The sequence below is a fragment of the Equus caballus genome, chromosome X (genome assembly GCF_041296265.1).
Source record: "Equus caballus isolate H_3958 breed thoroughbred chromosome X, TB-T2T, whole genome shotgun sequence".
Classification (NCBI taxonomy): domain Eukaryota; kingdom Metazoa; phylum Chordata; class Mammalia; order Perissodactyla; family Equidae; genus Equus; species Equus caballus.
In genome coordinates this window covers 83,350,828-83,373,538 of record NC_091715.1, presented here as the reverse complement: position 1 = coordinate 83,373,538, position 22,711 = coordinate 83,350,828, and the positions used below count along the sequence as shown (strand labels likewise).

The window sequence follows — 22,711 nt, the reverse complement described above, 5'->3', positions numbered from 1 at the left end:
CAAAGATAGACATGTTGAAATGCTCCAAATAGAGGAGGAGAGAGAAGTAAGACTACAAATAAATGAAGAAAGTCTCTGAGAGCTATCTGACTCAATTAGGAAATGCAAATAAGAATTATAGGTATTCAAGAAGGAGAAGAGGAGAATGGAGCAGAAAGCTTGTTCAAAGAAATAATAGCAGAGAACTTCCCAAACCCAGGGAAGAAGATGGAAATCAACGTGGAAGCAACTATCAGATCTCCTAAATATGTCAATGTAAAAAGACCTACTGCAAGGCATATAGTACTGAAACTGGAAAAAGTGAATGACAAACAAAGAATACTAAGGGCAGAAAGGCAGAAGAAAACAACCTACAAAGGAACCCCTATCAGGTTTTCAGCAGATTTATCTGCAGAAACCTTACAGGTTTGGAGAAACTGGAATTACATACTAAAGTCTTTGAAGGACAATAACTTTCAGCCAAGAATACTCTAGTGAAAATATCCTTCAGATATGATGGAGAAATAAAAACTTTCCAAGACAAACATAAGGTAAGGGAGTTTGTGGCCACGAGACCCCCCTCCCACAAGAAATCCTCAAGAAGGCCCTCATACATGAAAAAAAACGAGAAAAGTGCTACAAATCACAAAGTAAGGAGACAGATAGATAGACAGAATCAGAGCAGGATAGCAAATACTCAAGTACAGCATTAAAGACAAAGGAAAGGAAAACACCAAAAACAAAGATAATCTTGTCATTTTAACCACAAACTCATAACACAAGATGGAATAAGATGTGAGAAAGACAATTTAGGAGGGGAAAAGGAAAGGAACTGACTTGGTTGAGTCTAATGAAATAAGAGGACATCAGAAAAGGGACTATCAGATACACGAGAGCTTGAATGCAAACTTCATGGTAACAGCTAAACAAAAAGGCAGAACAGAGACATGAACAATAAATAAAGAGAAAACAAAGAAACACAACATAAAAAACTACATGACTCAATTGGTAGACCAAAATACACAGGACGAGAAACAAAGGAAATGCAGGAGAATCGGAAAATGAGTGATAAAATGGCAGCATTAAGCCCTCATATATTGATAATCACCCCAAATGTAAATAGATTGAATTCTCCAATAAAAATACAAAGAGTAGCCAGATGGATTAAAGAACAAGACCCAACAATATGATCCCTCCAGGAAACACATCTCAGCTCCAATGACAAACACAGGCTCAGGGTGAATGGATAGACGACGATACTCCAAGCTAATGGCAAACCAAAGAAAGTAGGTGTTGCAATACTTATATCAGACAAAGTAGACTTCAAGATAAAACAGGTAATGAAAGACAAAGAAGGGTAGTATATAATGATGAAAGGGACACTCCTTCAAGGAGAAATAACACATAACTATCTATTCACCCAACAGAGAAGCACAAAAGTACACAAATCAACCATTAACAAAACTAAAAGAAGATATTAATAATAACACAACAATGGTTGGAGATCTCATCTCTCCACTCACATCAACGGATAGATCATCCAGACAGAAAATCGACAAGGAAACAGTGGAATTAAATGAAAAGCTAGACCAGTAGGACTTAACAGACATACATAGAACACTCCATCCAAAAACAGCAGAATACACATTCTTCTCAAGTGCGCATGGGACATTCTCAAGGATAGACCATATGTTGGGAAACAAGGCAAGGCTCTATAAATTTAAGAACATTCAAATAATAACAATCACCTTTTCTGATTACAATGCTATAAAGCTAGAAATTAATTACAAGAAAAAAGCTGAGAAAGGGACAAAGATGTGGAGACTAAACAACAGGCTTTTGAACAACCAATGGATCACTGAAGAAATTAAAGGAGAAATCAAAAAATATCTGAAGACAAATGAAAATGGCAACATACCATACCAACTCATATGGGATGCACCAAAAGCTGTATTAAGAGCGAAATTCATCGCAAGACAGGCTCACCTTAACAAACAAGAAAAATTCAAAATAAGCAACCCCAGACCACACCTTACTGAATTAGAAAAAGACCAAACAAAGCCCAAAGTCAGCAGAAGGAGAGAGATAATAAAAATTAGAGCAGAAATAAATGCAATTGAAACAAAAAAAGGCAGTAGAAATGATCAATGAAACAAAGAGCTGGTTCTTTGAGTAGATAAATAAAATTAACAAACCTCTAGCCAGACTTACAAAGAAAAAAGAGAGAAAGCTGAGATAAATAAAACTAGAAATGAAAGATAAATAAAAACAGATACCACAGAAATACTATGGATTTTAACAGCATACTATGAAAACCTATATTGCAACAGAATGGACAATCTAGAGGAAATGGATAAATTCTTAGACTCTTACTACCTCTCAATGCTGAATCAAGAAGAAACAGATAATCTGACTATATCAAACACAAGTAAAGAGACTGAAACAGTAATCAAAAGTATCCCAAAGAATAAAAGCCCAGGACCAGATGGCTTGCCTGGGGAATTCTACCAAACTTTCAAAGAGGATTTAATACTTATCCTTCTCAAGCTATTTAAAAAAATTAGGGAAGATGGAACACTTCCTAACTCAGTCTATGAGGCCAATATGACTCTGATACCAAAACATCACAAGGACAACACAAAAAAGGAAAACTATAGTCCAATACCGCTGATGAACATAGATGCAAAAATCCTAAACAAAATATTGGCAATCCAAATACAGCAAAACATCAGAAAGATCATACATCATGATCAAGTGCAATTTATATCAGGGACACAGGGATGGTTCAACATCCACAAATCAATCAATGTGACACAGCACATTAAAAAAATGAGGAATAAAAACCACATGATCATCTCAATAAATGAAGAGACAGCATTTGACAGGATCCAACAGCCATTTATGATAAAAACTCTTAACAAAATGAAGATAGAAGGAAATTACCTCAACATAATAAAGGTCATATATGACAATTCCACAGCCAACATCATAGTCAATGGGGAAAAACTGAATGCCATCCTTCTGAGAAGAGGAACGAGACAAAGGTGCCCACTCTCACCACTCTTATTCAACATAGTACTGGAGGTTTTGGCCAGAGCAATTAGGCAAGAAACAGGAATAAAATGAATCCAAATAGGGAGTGAAGAAGTAAAACTCTCACTGCTTGCAGACGACATGATCTTACATATAGAACACCCTAAAGAATCCATCGGAAAACTATTAGAAATAAGAACTACAGCAACATTGGGGCGTACAAAATCAACTTACACAAATCAGTTGCATTTCTGTACTCTAATAATGAACTTACAGAAAGAGAACTCAAGAATACAATTCCATTTACAATTGCAACAAAAAGAACACAGTACCTAGGAATAAATTTAACTAAGGAGGTGAAGGACTTATACAATGAAAACTATAAGACATTATTGAAAGCAATAGATAATGACATAAAGAGATGGAAAGAGATTCCATGCACATGGATTGGAAGAATAAACATAGTTAAAATGTACATACTATCCAAAGCAATCTACAGATTCAATGAAATCCCAATCAGAATCCCAAAGACATTCTTCATGGAAATAGAGCAAAGTATCCTAAAATTCATATGGGGCAATGAAAGACCCCTAATTGCTAAAGCAACACTGAGAAAAAAGAGCAAAGCTGGAGGCATCACAATGCCTGACTTCAAAATGTACTACAAAGCCATAGTGATCAAAACCACATTGTACTGGTACAAAAACAGACACACAGATCAATGGAACAGAACTGAAAGCCCAGAAATAAAACTGCACATATACGGACAGCTAATCTTCAACAAAGGTGCCAAGAACATACAATGGAGAAAAGATAGTCTATTCAGTAAATGGTGTTGGGAAATCTGGACAACCACTAGCAAAAGAATGAAAGTAGACCATTATCTCATGCCATAAACAAAAATGAACTCAAAGTGGACCAAAGACTTGAAGATGAGTCCTGAAACCATAAAACTCCTAGAAGATAATATAGGTAGTATACACGTTGACGTTGAACTTAAAGGGATCTTTTCGAATACCATGGTCAGACAAGGGAAACAAAAGAAAGAATAAACTGGGAGTTTGTCATACTAAAGAGCTTCTGCTAGGCAAAAGAAACTAGGATCTAAACAAAAAGACAACCCACTAATTGGGGGAAAATATTGGCAAATCATATATCCAATAAGGGGTTAATCTCCATAATATATAAGGAACTCACACAACTGAACAACAAAAAAACAAATGGCCCGATCTAACAATGGGCAGAGGATATGAACAGACATTTTTCCAAAGAAGATATATGGATGGCCAATGAACACATGAAAAGATGTTAAACATCACTAATCATTAGGGAAATGCAAATCAAAACTACCCTAAGATACCACCTTACACCTGTTAAAATGGCTATAATCACTAAGACTAAAAATAACAAATGTTGGAGAGGGTATGGAGAAAAGGGAACCCTCATACACTACTGGTACGAATGCAAACTGGTGCAGCCACTATGGAAAACAGTATGGAGAGTCCTCAGAAAACTAAAAAATAGAACTACCATATGACCCAGCTATCCCATTACTGGGTATCTACCCAAACAACTTGAAATCAACAATCCAAAGTAACATATGCACCCCTATGCTCATTGCAGCACTATTCACAATAGCCAAGACATGGAAACAATCCAAGTGTCCATCGACTGATGATTGGATAAAGATGATGTGGTATTTATATACAAAGGAATACTACTCAACCATAAGGAAAGACAAAATCATTCCATTTGCAACAACATGGATGGAACTGGAAGGAATTATGCTAAGTGAAATAAGCCAGAATGAGAAAGACAAACACCAGGTGATTTCACTCATATGTGGAATATTAACAAACATATGGACAAAGGAAACAGTTCAGTGGTTACTGGGGGAAGGGGAGTGGGAGGTGGGCACAGGGGGTGAACGGGAGCACTCATGTGGTGACAGACAAGAAATAACATACAACTGAAATTTCACAATGATGTAAACTATTATGAACTCAAATTTTTTAAAAAAGACCAAAAAAACCTGATTCAGCTTGAACTAAAGAGCCTGACTTATGGCCTATCAAATATGCATTGTACATCTGCATTTACTGTTAAAAAATGCATTCTCTTAGATAAGAATGCATGCTTTCCCTTCTATGCCCTGTTGGTAATGCCTGTATTAGTCCCTTTCCTGACATTAGGGTCATGTTGACTTGATAATTTGCCACTAAATATCTCTTTGAAAATTTTATGAAAATGTATCCTGGATGTGTTTAATGTATATCCTTTGTGCTAAAAAGATATAAGACTGTACTGAAAACCATGCTTCTCCAGAAGGCTTTCTAGGACCTTCCTGGGTCATAATCCTCACTGTGGCTCAAGTAAAACTCACCTTATTTCCCTTATCCATAGAATGATTATTGGCTATTTGGGTGGAGAGTGCACAGTGGTCTCTCATTATTTTAATTTGCTTTTTCCTGATGTTATATGATGTAGAGCATCTTTTCGTATTCTTATGAAAATTCCATTAGGGGAAAATTCCATTAGTTCTTAAGTCTAAAGAATAATTCTCTTTGGCTTGATACTTTGCTCTCCAGGCCTACTGGAGTAGAAGTCCCACCTTCAAGTCACGCTGAAGCAGAGGTTCTGCCTTCTGAACCTACCAGGGTGGTGGCCTTGCATTCTGGACCCACTGGAGAGGACTCCTGCCCACAGGACCCCAAGGCTCCTGATGGCTCTGCCCTTGAGGCTTGTGGCAGCCCTACCCTCAAGGTTTCCCTCTGCCTGGGACCATACCTCCACAGCTCTGTGAAACATTGATCTCGTTCTTTGAAATCTAGGTGGAGGAAGCCGTGCCTCCAGAGCTCATGCACTCTGCATGCCAGCAGAGATGATGTCGTGCAGATGCCACCAAAGTTTGCTACCTGTGCTCCCTGGATGGATGACCACTGTGGCACACATCACACCTGGGCCTGCCAGACATGCATTGGGTTGCAGCCAAGGAGCACAGAGCTGAAGTGTGGGGAACAGAGCAGGCAATATGGGACAGCATACACTGAAGTCCCACAGACAGTGGCTCTTCCTTTGAAACTGCTCTATCTCCCCAACTTGTACTATGGGTCTGTGATGGGATTGGTAGCCCTCATGATCTCTGAATCACCTTGGTAGGAAGGAGACTCATTCTTCCACTGTTTTGGAGAATAGCTCCTGGCTTCTTTTGAGGTGACTAATCCATACTAATCTCCTTATCAAGTGATCCCTTGGCCAAACCTTAGTCTTCTTATTTGTTGCAATATGAATAGGCTGAGAATTTTCCACATCTTTAAATTCTGTTTCCTACTTGCTTAAGAAATCCATCTTTAAGTCATTTCTCTCTTCTTGAATTTTACAAGTAGTCAGGAGGAACCAGTCCACTCCTTTAACACTTTGCTTAGATGAGCTTCAGCTAAATATCTAATTTTATCACTCACTAGTTTTATTGTTCAGAAAACACCATAACATGAACACAATTCAGCCAAGGCATTTGCCACTTCATAAAAAGGATTGTCTTTCCTCCAGTTTCTAATAACTTGTTTCTTCTTACTAACTGAGACCACATCAGAATGGTCTTTACCATCCATATTTCTACAAACATCCTGTTCAGGATTATTTAGGTATTATCTAAGAAGATTGGAGCTTTTTATACAGCTCAACTCTTTCTGAGCTCTCACCAGAATTGTCCATTCATGGTTTGGGGGCCCAGGGCAGGCCATCACACAATATCCCACCATAGCATATTGATTATTTTAAAATAAAATTACTTGAGAAGCAAAAAGGGCATTTTGACCCTCCTGTCTCTGTTCCCCTGAAAGCAGGAAATAAATCTCCAGTGTGAAAGGTGCTCTCCTCATCACCAGAGCCAGGGATTCAGGGCCGAGAAGCCTGAATAAACAAACCTTGCTAATGTACTACCTCAAGCCTAAACTCTGCTTAAATTCTTCACTAATTACGTACCCCAAACCTAAGTTTCTTTGTCCTGTCAATTCTTCACAAATTTATTGTTTCCTTGTGTAAAAACACACACATATATATGCTGCCTGCTTTGTTCACTCTCTGAGCATCATTTGTTTATGATCTCAAATATGTATGTGTTAAACTGGAGCTTTCTTCTGTTAATCTAGCCTTGTGTCAATTTTATTATTAGTCCAGGCGTAAGAACACAAGAAGGGAAGGGAAGAAAGGAGATTTTCACCACCTTCACAAGTGCAATGTAGGCTTTTTCTAGCATGCATCTCAACACTCTTAAAGACTCTAACCACTACTCAATTACAAAGCTACTTCCCCATTTTTAGATATTTGTTACAATAGCATCCCAACTTCTTGGTACCAATTTCTTAGTCCATTTGTGTTGCTATATAAGAATACCATAGACTAGGTAGCTTATACACAACAGAAATTTATTTCTCACAGTTCTGGAGGCTGAGAAGTTCAAGATCAAGGTGTAAGAAGATTTGCTGTCTGATGAGAGCCCACTTCCTAGCTCATAGACATCCATCTTATCATTGTGCCCCAACATGGTGGTGTAGGGGAGGAAAAATAATTTTCCCTCTACCCTTCTAGGTTCTTGGCTGAGACCCCCGTCATAATAAAAAGACCGATTAATAGGAGAAAAACAAATTTAATTTTGTATGTACAGGAGCCCACACGTACATGAGATTCAAAGGCAGTCAGGCACTTGATGGTTATATACCATCCTGAACTAAGAAAGGAGATAGGGGTCTAGGACTTCAAAGGGGAGGATGACAATTCACATGAAGACGAGAAGAGCAGATGTTTGCCTTGCCATGTAGATAAGTCTCTCAGATGAAAAATTTATCTCTGATAATAGCTCTCTTCTGGTACAGTCCCCCTTCGCAAAATCTTTGGGTAATTAAGGAGTAGGTAAAAAGCTTTCCCTGAGTCTGCTCAGTCTTGATTGCCTTCAGCTCAAAATAATCCTTACTCCAAAGAAGCATATTCTGCAGTGGCATGTTATGCTCCCCTTCAGTGGAAGGAGAAAGAGAGCTCTGTGAGTTCTCTTTAATAAGGGCACTAATCCCATTCATGAGGGCTCTGCCTTCGTAAGCTTATCATCTACCAAAAGCCTCATCTCTAAATATCATTGCAAACAGGATTAGATTTCAACATAAGAATTTTGGGGAGATATATACGTAATATAATTTAAAAACAAATTCATGTCTAGATACATTGTAGTGAAATTGTAGAATTCCACACAAAGATATTTTAAAGGTGTCCAAGATAAAAACCAATCACCTACATAAAGAAGAGAATTATATTGACAGCAGATTTTTTAACAATAATAAAAATCAGAAAGAAAAGAAAGTCTACAAATAGACAACAATTAGGCTTAATGTGGAATTTTCAACAGAAATATGGGAACCCAGGAGATATTAAAATGATATGTTTAAAGCCCCAGGACAAATAATTTTCCAACTTGAATCTCATGCCCAGAAAAGTTATATTTCAAAAATGAGGGCAAAATAAAGACCTTATCATATAAACAAAAAAAAAAATCATTTACTGCAGGCTGGCCCCATAGTGTAGTGGTTAAGTTCATGGGTTTGGATCCCAGGTGCAGACCTATACCACTCATCAGCCATGCTTTGATGGTGACCCACACACAAAATAGAGGAAGATTGGCACAGATGCTAGCTCTTGCCCGATATTCCTCACCAAAAACAAAAAACCTATCAAAATCTCTCATTGAAGGAAATACTAAAGAGTCTGTTCTTCATGTTAAAAAAGAGAAATCTGGCCCAAAATGGAGTCATTTGTGCTAAACCCCACATTAGCAAACCAAGACCTAATTGCAATTTCAGCTTCTCCCAGGAATGTGACGTTTAACCGGTCAATCTGGAATTACCAGATCAGCACTAGTGAGGTAATCTGCCTGACAGAGCTCCACCCTCCCCCAAAGGTAGGTGACCTTGCCTGAAATAATCCACTGTGTGCTAGCAACTTCCTTTTCTCCTCTCCCTTCTGCCTATAAAAGCCTTCCATTTTCTACAGCTCCTTGGAGCTCTCTTCTATTTGTAGATGGGATGCTCCCCAATTCATGAATCGTTGTATAAAGCCAATTAAATTTTTAAATTTAAAAATTTAAATTCTTTTTATGTTTTTAAAAAATTTTAAATACTCAGTTGAATTTTGTTTTTTAACATTCGTGAAGAAGTAAAAAAGCCTTAGAAGAAAGTCTGATAAAGGAGGAAATTGTAATAATATAGTTTAACAAAACAGCTGGATGAAAGATATTAAAATAAAATAATGAAAGACAAATAAAATAAAAATAGAATAATAAAATAACATAATAAATAAAATAAAATTGCATTAAAATATTTAAAACTAGGACAAAACATTAAACAATATACAATGCAAATAAAAAGATATATTTTCTCAGAGCAACAAAAAATAAGTTGCCTGGAAATACGTCCATTAAAAGATGTAGAGACTCTCTACAGAAAATCATAAAACAATTTTGAAAATTATTAAAATAAACATTTAAACAAGTGGACAGAAAAGCCATATTTATGAATAGGAATATTTAATATCAAAGAGGCTTCAGTTTTTCTGAAATTAATCTAAAGATTGGGCACAAATTAAGTCTAAATTGTAGTAGAGTACTTCATGGATTCTGATTTTAAAAAATGTTAAAATGGAGGTTGGCCCGCTGGCACAGGAGTTAAGTTCTCATGTTCTGCTTCAGTGGCCTGGGGTTTGCTGGTTCAGATCCCAGGCGTGAACCTATGCACCACTTATCGGGTATGCTGTGGCAGGCATCCCACATATAAAATAGAGGAAATGGGCACAGATGTTAGCTCAGGGCCAATCTTACTCAAAAAAATAAAAAAATAATAAAATAAAAATGTTAATGCCCTCCTGGTGGCATAGGAGTTAAGTCTGTGTGCTCTGCTTTGGCATCCTGGGGTTTGCTGGTTTGGATCCCAGGCATGGACCTAGCACCACTTATCAAGCCATACTGTGGTATGCGTCCCACATATAAAATAGAGGAAGATGGGTGCAGATTTTAGCTCAGGGCCAATCTTCCTCAGCAAAAAAGAGGAGGATTGGCATCAGATGTTAGCTCAGGGCTAGTCTTCCCCGGGAAAATAAAAGTTATAATGTATATGGTAAGCAAAAGCCAAGAATTTTTAAGACACTACTGCATAAGAATGACAATGTTGAGGTTAATTCTTTATGAGCCATCAATCATATTATAAATTTGCAGTGATTAAGCCAGTGTGGTATTGTCTCAGGGATTGATAAATAATCCAATAGAATTTAATAGAAAGCTCAGAAACAGACACATGCATATATAAAAACTTGCTATGTGACAGAAGTGGCACCACAGCTCAATAACAAAGAATCAAGTATTCACTAAATTGCACTGGGACAATTGGTTATACAAGTGGAGGAAACAAATAAAATTTTCTCTATATCTCATACCATACACAAAACATAATAACAGGGAGAAAAATTATATCCCCAGCGATGTTATTTGACATATCTAGAAAACATGTATAAAAATATCCAATGACAAGGGAATGGTGAAATAATTTGTGGTACATTTTTAGAAAGGTGTATCCATATGTAGCTGTGAAAATAAACAAGCTATAGCTTTATTCATAATGTACAAGAACTTCAAACAATTATACAAGAAATATATGGTATTTATATAAAGCTCATATATGGAAAGAGATTTTAGAAATATATACATGTGTAGTAAACTAAAAAGAAAAACCTATTTTATTTTTTAAAGAAGAAATTACAAGCCAAAAATTCAAAAAGTTTGTCTTTTGGTATAAAGAAAAGAGATACCTATGGGAAGAGGGATTATAGAGAACTTCAAAAGCAGTGGTAATATTCTGTTTCTTAACCTGACTGATGAATTCCTGTGTATGTGTTTTATTACTCTTACATTTTATGCAATTTTTAATTTTTTATAGGCAAGAAATATTTTATAATAAAACAGTTTTAAAAAAGTTACCCTGTTGAGGCATGAAGAATGCAAGACAACAAGCAGAGAGATTACTAAATAGACTATTCTAAGAATTCAGGTAAAATGTGAGGATGTGAGTTATGGCATTGATATTAGTGATGGATATGGATAGAAGAAATACTTAGAAGGCAGGAGAAATAGAACTTGGTGAATGCAATGGCAAGCATATCAGTCAGGTCTCAATGCAGGAAATAAAAAATAATCAGGTATTTTAAATAGAAAAAGCAATTTAATACAAATAGGAAAAGATATTATAGCCACTACACTTCAAACTCATAGTGTTCTCCAATGGACTCTTCATTTACAACAGCCCCTCCCAACTCATAGAAGAACATTCCTCTCCTTTGTTCCTCTGCACTTGCATGTGGTCAACCATAGACCACATGTCCCAAATTGAAATTCTTTGCCACTCCCAAATAAACCCATTCTGCTGGTAAAATAACTGGTTGTTTATTTGTTTTATGTTAACATTATTTGGTGTGTTGTACCGGTATATGGAGAAGACCCCAAACAACTCTGGGGCTGGTGGACAAACAGAAGCAACACCCACAAAGCCCATTGAGTTCACTGATTTCTTGCCATCTCTGGATGTGTAAGGGTAAGTTTTCTTTTGGATCTCAGGGTCTGCTTTCCTCATATTTTGAAGCCTTTAAGGCCTTCTTCAAGAACTGTCTTTTCTGTTAAAGGCTTTTGCCCTTTCTGTGAGTACTCATTTGGCCTTTGGTCGGATTCATTTTGGAATAGGTCTGCTCCTACAGGAGGTGTGCCATTCAGCCTTTGGCTTGACTTCTGAACCTGGCTGTTCCTTTTGGAAAGGAGCTAGCCTTTGGTCTGATTCCTTTGGAACTGAGCTGGTCTTAATGAACCTGTGCTGTCCTTTGGTTTGATTCCTTTTGGATCTGGGATGTTTCTAATGAAATTATGCTGGTATGTGGCCTGTAGCCTGTTTAGGAATTTTTCTTTTGCTTTAGAGAAAAAACCTCTAAGAAATGGGATCTCAGTCATCTAAATGCTTTAAGGAATTCCCCCTTCAGAGACTCCAGCTGGTTTTATGTTTAAAATCCATGGTCTCTTCTCATGTGCATTTCTAACTAAATGGACCAACTTAAACGAAAATAATTTAGAACACCAACGGTTATTATGGGGAACGTTTGAACTCTCCAAACTTACTTTCCTTAAAACTGAGTTGGACATCCATAGCTCTGAAATTGCTGAAACAGAATGGAACATTTATTTTGATTGGTATTTTGAGGCTTCCAGACATTACTAGGAGTCTACAATTGTCTCTTTCACAAAATAAAATTTTAAGATTAACTGAGGTGAACAAACAATTAAAGAAAGACAAAAGGTTTTTGAAGTTGTAGCTGCCCCTGACACAGGAAGGGTTAATAATCACTGGAAAAAGCTTGCCAACAAACTGTGACCCGGAGGTGAGAAGGCCGGTTAGCCAATGACAGGTAAGACCTCCAGGGGGAGGCAACCTAAGACAGGCATTGGCTGCCCAGGGGCACAGATGGAGACACGATATCAGGAACAGGAGAGGCCATTGCCTAGGAGGCCTTGCATGCTCCGAGAGAAAGTATACGAGCACAGCAATAACATGATAATATCAAAACAGAGGCCAAGGGAGGGCTCCTTGAGAAATCACTAAGAATTCTTGGCATTCGCTAATTACTTCATCCAGAACACCTGTGTATGTTTAACAGATGTAAGCTATGTATCTATTGAAATGCTGGTTATAATAAACTCAGAGTGGCCATCAGCCCTCTCTGCATCTATCCTGATGTGTACATTGGATTGTGACACTGACAGAAGTCTCTCTTTCCCCTCTATATCCGTTGTCTCTGGATCAGTGGCAGCCACCTTGTGCTCAGGCACTGCCACTCCATCATCTTTCTCCTTCCCTTCTATCCCACCTACACTTCCTCTATACCCTCAATTTCCCCATACTAATTCTCTCACCGAACTTCCATTTTCCCCTAAGCCTCTCTCTGCTCCCTCCACCTCTGAACCTATCAGAACCTATCCTTTTAGAGTTAAATCTTCTGAGGATCAAAACAAACTTCAAATCTCTTATCTTTCCTGGACTAAGGACAAATTATGAGCCATAGTTGAAGAGGTTTTCTAAAGTAACTGAGGACTGCCATAGGTTTGTTGAAGAATTTAACATAGTTACTCAAATTTACCAACCTGGTTTTTTAGACCTATATCAATTAATCCAAATGCTTGTTGGTGAAGGCCAAGCCAAATGTTGGATGAAACTTGCCCAATGGGAAAATTCTGGAAAGGATTTAGAAAAATAAACTCCTAACTTTTCACAAGAGGCTACAGTACTTGCTGGAAAACTCTAACAAGCAATTTCAGTAGGTTTTATTAAGCCTATTGATTGAAACAAAATTTTGGCTTGCACATAAAAATCTGATGAATATGTTCATGACTTTATAATCAACGTCACTTTGTTTTCAAAGAAAATTCTCATCTCCCTTCAGATGTTAAGTCCACTCAAGTAACTTTTAATTCTGTTTATTAACAGGCTGAACTGGGACCTTTTTCTTTTAATTAAAAAGATCAGGATGGAATGCAAAAGTATGTACACTCAAGATTTAGTTAGTTTGGCAACGAAGCTCATTCATACCCAAATGAGTCATGTAAAAGAAAGATAGTCAAAATTCTTCAATTTCAATTCTAGCAAATGAAAATCCTTAAAGAAACCAAAAACCTCATAATTTCTGCTATTATTGCAAAGAGCCAAGACATTGGAAAAGAGATTGTTAGAAATTTAAGTACTTTGAGTGCCTTCAGCCTTCTAACCAGCCTTTCCAATGTTTTCCTAATTCCCAATGATGAGGCTTCAAGAAACTACAGAGGCTTTTCCCAATTCTTCCTCTTAATCAGCTTAGAGAAACAACTCTCCAGAATGGGAATGAGTCTCTCTCTGTCCTTATTGACACCAGAGACACAATCATGGTACTCAACCCCACTACTATAAAGTAGCCCCAGCCTCAGAGTACTAAAACAGTTGAAATAGTGAGGATCTCTAATAAATCTCAAAAGGTTCCTCTCTCTGAACCTATTCCCTTTTGTTTAGGTGCTTTGAGAGATACCTACCCTTTTCTCCCTAGCTCCTCTACAGCTATTTATTAATTAGTTCAAAATGTCTTAGAAAATTATCGTGGTGAAAGAAAGATTATTTTCAAAGATCAAATTATTTTGGTGAAAGAAAAGTCTCTTTCACCAAAAGGGGGAAGTAATTAATTATTAAATAATTAGAATTAGATAATAATTCTAGTTCTAGAATTAAGTTAATTTCTAGAATAATGCAAATTCTAGAATTTGACAGTAACAATCAAAATAGTCAACCAAGTGAATTAAATGACACTTCAAGATCTTTTTTTTTTAAAGATTTTATTTTTTCCTTTTTCTCCCCAACGCCCCCCGGTACATAGTTGTGTATTCTTCGTTGTGGGTTCTTCTAGTTGTGGCATGTGGGACGCTGCCTCAGTGTGGTCTGGTGAGCAGTGCCATGTCCGCGCCCAGGATTCGAACTAACGAAACACTGGGCAGCCAGCAGCGGAGCGCGCGAACTTAACCACTCAGCCACGGGGCCAGCCCCGACACTTCAAGATCTTTTACTTGCTCTGTCTCTGATGGTACTACAGCTGACTCTGAAGACACTGATCATTTGTCCCTATTGAATCAGCTACCACTCTCCTGATAGGCAGTCTCCAACTGATATTAGCAAAATTTACAGTACACCTTCCATCAAGACTCAAATAGATCCCTCAAAACCTCTCCCCAGAATTAATCAATATTGTATAAGTAAAGAAGCCCTTCAAGTTATAGAGTCCATAATAGAAGATTACAAGTCTCATGGCCTCATTATCTCTTGCCATAGTCCCTGTAATACTCCTATTTTACCTATAAGAATAGCCAAGGGCCAAGGGTGGAGGTTTGTTCAAGACTTTCTAGCAGTAAACAACACTGTCCTCTCTCAACACTCTGTTCTTCCTCATAGCTACGAACATTTGTCCCAACTGAAAGCAAATTCTTTACAATAATTTATTTATGTGGTGCATTCTTTAGTATTCCAGTCAAAGAGGCTAGCCAATATTTTTTTGCCTTCACTTGGAAAGGAAAACAATTCACCTGGATAGTAATGCCTCAAGAGTTTACTGAGTCCTTCTTATTTCTCACAAATCTTGAAGGCTAACGTAGACGATATAAACTTTACTAGGGGCTCTATTTTCTTGCAATACGTGGACAATTTGATCTTTCGCTCTCCCTCTCAAGTTTTCTCACAGGAAGATAGAATCCATTTGCCAAAGCTTTTAGTCTTAGAGGGACACAAGGTTGCCAAGAAAAAAGTGCAGTTTGTCTAAACTCAGGTTCAATATTTAGGGCATCTGGGCTACATCTAGATCCAGTTAGGCTTCATGTTGTCTTAAGTTTTCCAAAACTCAAAACTAAGCATCAACTGTGAGATTTTCTTGGGCTAGCTGGTTATTGTTGAAATTAGATTCCAAATTTCTCTCCTTTGGCCAAAGCTTTGTATGTTTTACTAAAGAACAACAACTCTGACCCAGTTTTATGGGAAGAATGGATGACATAGTCTTTCAAATCTTAAAGGAGAGTTTAATGAACCCACCTGCCCTTTGGAATCCCAATTATCAGATTTCGTTTTCTTTTTGCATATGAAAAGGAAAGGAATGCCCTTATGGTATTCATCCCAAAATGTGGGGACCACCACTGACCCATAGGATATTATAGCCAGCAACTGGATCCTGAGGCATGGGACTATCCTCCTTGCCTTAGAGCCATTACTGCAACTGCCCTTTTGATTAAGGCCACTGAGGGAATTATGAGATCCCCTGTAACATCTTTGTACCTCATGCAGTAGAAACTCTCCTGAATTCTCATCACACTCAACATTTTTCAGCCACCTCACCTCCTATAAAATCCTTTTGTCAGTTTCTCCTCACATAACTCTTTCACACTGTAATCACTTTAAACATGCTAATCTTCTCCACCTCTGTTACTTATGAAGCCCCTCTTGACAGCTTAACACTGATGGATCACCTTCGACCCCTTATGATAATCTGCAGGAAACTCCTGTGAGTAATGCTGACTTCTCGTGGTTCACTGACAGTGTTTATTTAAGAGGTGACAATGGCAAATATTGTGCTGGATATGCAATGTTAACACCCTCTGAGGTAATTGAAGTGGCACCTTTGCCTTTGGCTACTACAGCCCGATAAGCCAAATTATACACACTCACATGGGTCTGCTCCATAGCCAAAGGCAAAACTGCCAACATTTATACAGATAGTAGATACACTTTTATAGTGGCTCATGATTTTGAAATGTTGTGGAAGAAATGTCACGTCCTTAATTTAAGTGGAAATAAAACCAGCCCTATGTTCAGGAATTATTGGATGCTATGATTTTACCTCCTGCTTTAGCTATTACTAAGATCCCAGAGCATTCTAAAATTGACTCTCTAGAAGCTAAAGGAAATCACCTTGCTGACACTGCTGTATGGAATGCTGCTCTGAAAGAAACCAACAGCAGCCAAACCTCTGTCATGGTCCAGAGGGATATTTCTCCAAATGATAACTTTAAAAAATTGGCTGGAGAAACCCAAAAATCAGCTTAAGAAAAGGAAAAGCAAGGTTGGAAATTCAACAATTTTTGGTCGAATGAAAGGAGAAAGCTCTAGTTCAAGCCAGATAGCAGCCCAGTCCTACCAGAGACTCAACAATTCCCACTTCTAACCACTGTGCATATATGAAACCATTGGTGTACTGACAAAATGACAGCATTTATGAATCAGTGTTGGAGTGGAAATATTAATAAGGCCACAAAATCACCACCTCACTTGTCTCAACTGCCCAAAATCTTAGCACTGCTGAACTAGTTGAGATAGACATAGTCAAAAGTTAGCATAGGGGAAGCCATCTTATAGAAGGAAGCCACACTGGAAGTATAAATGACCCTGACTCATTAGGTCCCCCTCCCCTGCCTTATTCTCACAGCGTGCTTTGGACAAATGCTTAGACTAGAGATCATGACTTGTTAGCAGAAGATTTAAGTCCTCTGCCCAAACTGTTCCTTCTCCCCCCATAAGAAAATAACTAATGTTTTCTTAGATTCCTCAAGAATGTCATATTCAACAGATCTGAAACTTTTTTCTATAGTGAGATGGCCAGTGGTCTGAGGTCATCCAAAACCTGGCACTCCTGAGCCCCCTCCCCTATCCCTGATTCTTTAGTTACATTCATATGTAAATATCAGTTTCTTTAACCTTTGTATCCCTAAACTTCACATTTCCAGAAAACTAGGGCTAAGATTAGAGCCCAAGTGGCCTCATACTGAAGTTTTGCTTAATTATAGTTCTTTGTAAGAAAATGAAGCTTCCCAGACCCCAACTCCTCAGGTTCCAGGTGCCAGAATCTACCATCCATCATGGAGGCAGACAGTCAAGGACATTCATCTGCAAATTCTCTTATCTTGCCATCCCCCATCCTGCAAGCAACCTCACAAGGCCACATGAAAGCTGCCCCACCAACGAGCAAGGCCACATGCTCCCCTTCCCTACAAGCAGCCACATTCCTCACAACACTTAAAAACTCTCACCTCCTATGTTTCAAGAAGACAAATTTGAGGGTTTACTCTCCTCTCCTGGCTGATGTTACCTGAAATAAACCCCTTTTCTTGCCATAAGCCTAGTATTCCAGTTTTTATTTTGGCCCCTCTGGTGTGGTGGCTAAAAGAACCTGTGTTTGTGTCCAGTAGCAAACATACAATCCAGGGAAGTCAGTTTGCATTACTCCAAGACATTTTGAATTGCCTAGTGGACCATTTGAGGCTTGGCAAATTGATTTTATATGGTTGTTCCCATATCATGGATATAACTATGTTTTAGTCATGGTCTGTATGTTTTCTCACTGGACTGAAGCCTTCTTTTGTAGACAGGCTACTGCCTCTTCTGTGGCTAAAGTTCTTTTGGAAAAACATAATTCCTCCCTGGGGAACCCCTCTCAAACTTCATGGTGATTGAGGAGATAATTTTGCTGGTCAGGTGCTCTGACAAGTCTGTGCTGTTTGGCCAGTTTTATAACACTTCACTATGCTTATCACCCTCAATCCTCTGATTTACTCCAACACCCTAACAGCATTATTAAGACTCAATTGACAAAATTTATAGAGACCCTCCAAGTATCTTGGCCAAAAACATTATTGCTGGTCCTTTTAAATCTTGAATTCACTTTCTTTGGAACTCATAAACTCTCACCCTTTGAGATAGTCGCAGGAAGCCCAGTGCACCTGGCCGCTGCCTCTTTTGCCCTGCAGCTGGTAAACAGAGATGCACTTCAATATTGTAAAGGCCTTATTGCTTGTATCAAAGGTAACCATGTTCTGGTAGAGCAATCTTTCATAGTGTGTTCCAGGGAGATGAAGACCTTAAGCATCACACCTTGCAACCTGGAGATTTCATCTATTGGAAAAGACACCTTAGGAAAGATTCTCTCCAACCTTGCCAGAAAGACCCCTATCTGAAACTGCTATCCAACATTTGTGACACCAAATTCCAATGAGCAGACTCTTGTATTCATGTAACATATCTAAAGAAAGCACCGAATCCTGATGGGTCTTCCACACCATTTGGTAACCTGAAGGCAAAGATCTTCTGGAATTGAAGCAGATGACATCTGATGAGACAGTTTTCCCAAGATGTCAAAAACAGGTCTATTAGAAGGATTCAGACTTACATGGAAAATGCCTGAGATCTCCCTTCTACCTCTCCTTGCTACTCAAATGTAAACTGAATAGGTTTTCAATCTCTGCACTTTCCCTCTGATGTGGGACATAACACTCAGGAAAGGTTCTTCCTGGCATTGAGGAACAAAAGGCTACTGAATTCAGAAAAAACTGACTTTTGATCAGCCATGCTTTCAGAGAGAGATCTTTATCAAAGGGGGAAAAGTGTGAAAATTAATAAACAGAAACTTCATTTAAAATAGACTTGGGAGGCCAGAAGTGAGAACTCTGGTGCACATGCTGCTCAATGCACATTACTGACCCCAACACCAAGAGATGTTCTTGCATCTCTCACAGGAAGTGACACATTTACTACCCCAGCAGAAGGAAAGAAGAAATTTCTCCTTGCCCAGCAATGGCTCAGTCAATGAGAGACTATCATAACTCAGCCAATGGAAAGCCACTACACTTCAAGCTCCCCGTCTCCTCCAATGGACTCTTCATTTATAACAGCTGCTCCCAACTTCATAAAAGAATGTTTCTTTCCTTTGGTTCTCCAAACTTGCATGAGGTTCACCATAGACTGCATGTCCCAAATTGCAGTTCCTTCCATTACCAAATATACCCATTTTGCTGGTAAAATAACTGGTTGCTTATTTGTTTTAGGTCAACAATATTTACTGGGTATCAGATTTTCTTCTGGTGCCAAGCATACAGTAGTAAACAAAATAAAAATCTCTGCTTTAATGGAGCAGGGGAAATAATAGACATAATATGTAACTGAACATAATATACAACAAAATATATACTATCCAAAATATATATTATGAGTAAAATATAATGTATGTATGTATGATATAGCTTATACAATAAGTTAGAAGATAAGTGCTAAATAAAAAAATAGAGCATAGTAAGACATTTTGATATCAACTCAACACAAGGCAAGCCATACTGTAGAAAAGGAATCATTCTGTAACTTTGAATGACCTCTGACTAACTAGCCAAGATATGCTCTGTAGATTTTGTAGCCCCTCCAGGCTGCTTTAGGATGCTAACTTTGTTCTTTTGAGTTCTCCAGGAATGTGCTGACCCCTGGGCAGAGAGCCTATGCTGATAGCCATCATGAATGACAACTGAAAGATCAGGGTGTAGGACATTGCCCCATTCTCTGATGCATATCCAGCAAAACAATGGGCTATCAGGAACTGGGACCAGATGTCTGCTCCCACCCAGAGATCAGAGGGAGGCCCCACCCAGAGACCAGTAAGCTCCCCTACCTGGAGCCCAGCCCTATATATAACTGGCCTGTAGTCTTTTTTTCTGTAAGATGGTTCTTTCAGTCATTAGGTGGCCATCTTCCCTCTTGCTAGCAATCTGTAATAAAGAAACCCTTTCTCTCCTACCACCTTGCCTCCTGACTATTGTCATGTCTTGTGGCAAGCAGAGGACCACCCTTGGGCGGTAACAATTTGGAAATGCTGGGAAAGGAGTTCAGATTTCAAGTGTGCTGTTAATACAGGCCTCACTGAGAAGCAAATATTTGAGGAAATATATAAAAGAGTAAAGAATGTGGACTATGGAAATATCTGGAGTAAGGGGTAAAGTTGTAGTTTTCACCATGAAACAAACAAACTGCTCTTGACCCCACATCAACTTTCAGCTGCTATCCATTTCTCTATCTTCTCAAAGTCACACTTCTTTAATAACAAACCATGATTTCACTGCTTTCTTTTTTTCCTCCCCAAAGCCCCAGTACATGGTTGTATGTCTTAGTTGTAAGTTGTTCTTCAAAGTAATACTTCTTGAAAGAGCTGCTTATTGTACTAATCTCCAGTTACTCACATTATGTTCTCTCCTCAGCCCATTACAATTGTTCTTCCATACTGTCTCTTTTCAACAAATTTCTCGTTAGTTTCACTGATGACATCCATATTACCATATACAATGTTCACACTTTTATACTCATCTTAATTACTCAGCAGCACTTGAGAGAGTTACTATACTTTTATTTTGGAAACACTTTCTTCCTTTGGCTACTCAGATACCAGACTCTCCTCGTTTTACTTATACATTACACACAATACTTTATCAGGTGTTTGTTTGTTTTGCTGCATTCTTCTCTCCTGGTTGAATTTAAATATTGGAGTTTCCAAGGGCTTTGTTCGAGGGCTTCTCTTTTGTACCTCCACCTTCCCCTGCATAATCTCATCCCATCCCATGGTTCTAATTACCACTTTTAGTCTTGTGATTCCCATCTTTATATTTATAACTCGGACATCTCTTCTAATCTCTGGACTTATATATCCAATCATGCATTTGACATCTCCTGTGGATATCTAATAGGAATCTAAATCTTAACATGTTAAAAAAATAGCAGGATCTTTCTTTGCCCAACCCACCCCATCCAAGGTCTGACCATCTCAATAAATGTTACCACCATCCAACTGGGTTCCCAAGAAAAGGAAAAATATAAAACATCCTTGATTATGTCTTTTCTCTTACAACCTCACATCCAATAAACCAGGAAATATTATTGACTTTCCTCCATGATATACCCACAAATCTGTCCACTCATCTCCAATACCATGCCTAACACTCTAACCTAAGCTAGTATAATCTGTCACATAGACTAGGATTCGTAACTGGTCTCACTGTTTCCATTTGTGTTTGTTTTGTTTTTTTTTTGAGGAAGATTGGCTCTGAGCTAACTACTGCCAATCCTCTTCTTTTTTGCTAAGGAAGACTGGCCCTGAGTTAACATCCGTGCCCATCTGCCTCTACTTTATACATGGGACTCCTACTACCACGTGGCTTTTGCCAAGTGGTGTCATGTCTGCACCCAGGATCCGAACTGGTGAACCCCGGGCCACCAAGAAGTGGAACATGTGAACTTAACTTCTGCACCACTGGGCCGGCCCCATCACTGTTTCCATTTGTGATATCTGATATCTCATTCTCCAGATATTCACAGCTCCCTAAGTGAACATCTTTAAAAATAAATGAGCTCTCACATTCATCGTAGTTCACTGAGGTCCATAGAGATGGCACCAGGGCAAGTGAGAGTAGGGGAGACACTGGATGACTCTGTGCCTTGCTAAGGAAAAATAACTAAGCAGGGGCAATGGAGATCCTAAGAAGCTGAGAGGAAAAACATCATCATATGCATTCTTTGTGCAAACTTGCCTAGAGGAGCACAAGAAGAGGCATCCAGATCCTTCAGTCATCTAAGAAATGCTCAGCGAGGAGGAAGACCATTTCTACTAAAGAGAAAGGAACATTTGAAGACATAGCAAAGGTGAACAAGGCCCATTATAAAAGGGAAGTGGAAACTTGTATTCCTGTTAAAGAAGAAACAAACAAACAAAAAAGCCAGTTCAAGGATCTCAATATAGCCAAAAAGCTTCCTCTGGCCTTTTTCTTGTTTTGTTATGAGTATCACTCAAAAAATCAAAAAAGAACATTCTATTTTGTCCATTGCTAATGTTACAAAGAAAATGAGAGAGATGTGGAATAATGTTGATGCAGATGACAAGCAGACTTATGAAAGGAGTGTTGCTAAGGTAAAAGAAAAATAGGAAAAGGATATTACTGCATACCAAGCTGAAGGAAAGCCTGATATGGCAAAAGAAAAAAAAAGAGGAGTCATCAAGACTGAAAAAAGTAAAAAAAAAAAAAAAAATGAAGAGGAGGAAGAAGAAGATGAATAAGTTTGTTCTAATACAGTTTTTTTCTTGTCTATAAATACAGAACTTATTTCTTTTAAAGAAAAATATTGATATGCGAGACTGTATAAGTTTTCTCTTTAAACTGTACAGTGTCTTTTTTGTATAGTTGATATAACATGCTACAAAATGTGTCTTTAGAGAGCCCTGTCCTGGTGGTACTTTCAATAGCCACTGACCTTGCTTGTTAAAA

At 38.2% G+C, this 22,711-nt stretch overlaps 1 pseudogene; it reads left to right on the top strand.

The window, feature by feature from the left end:
- Positions 1–1,473: 1,473 nt before the first annotated feature.
- On the top strand, positions 1,474–22,503 carry LOC100072134 (high mobility group protein B1-like; annotated as a pseudogene).
- Positions 22,504–22,711: the final 208 nt, after the last annotated feature.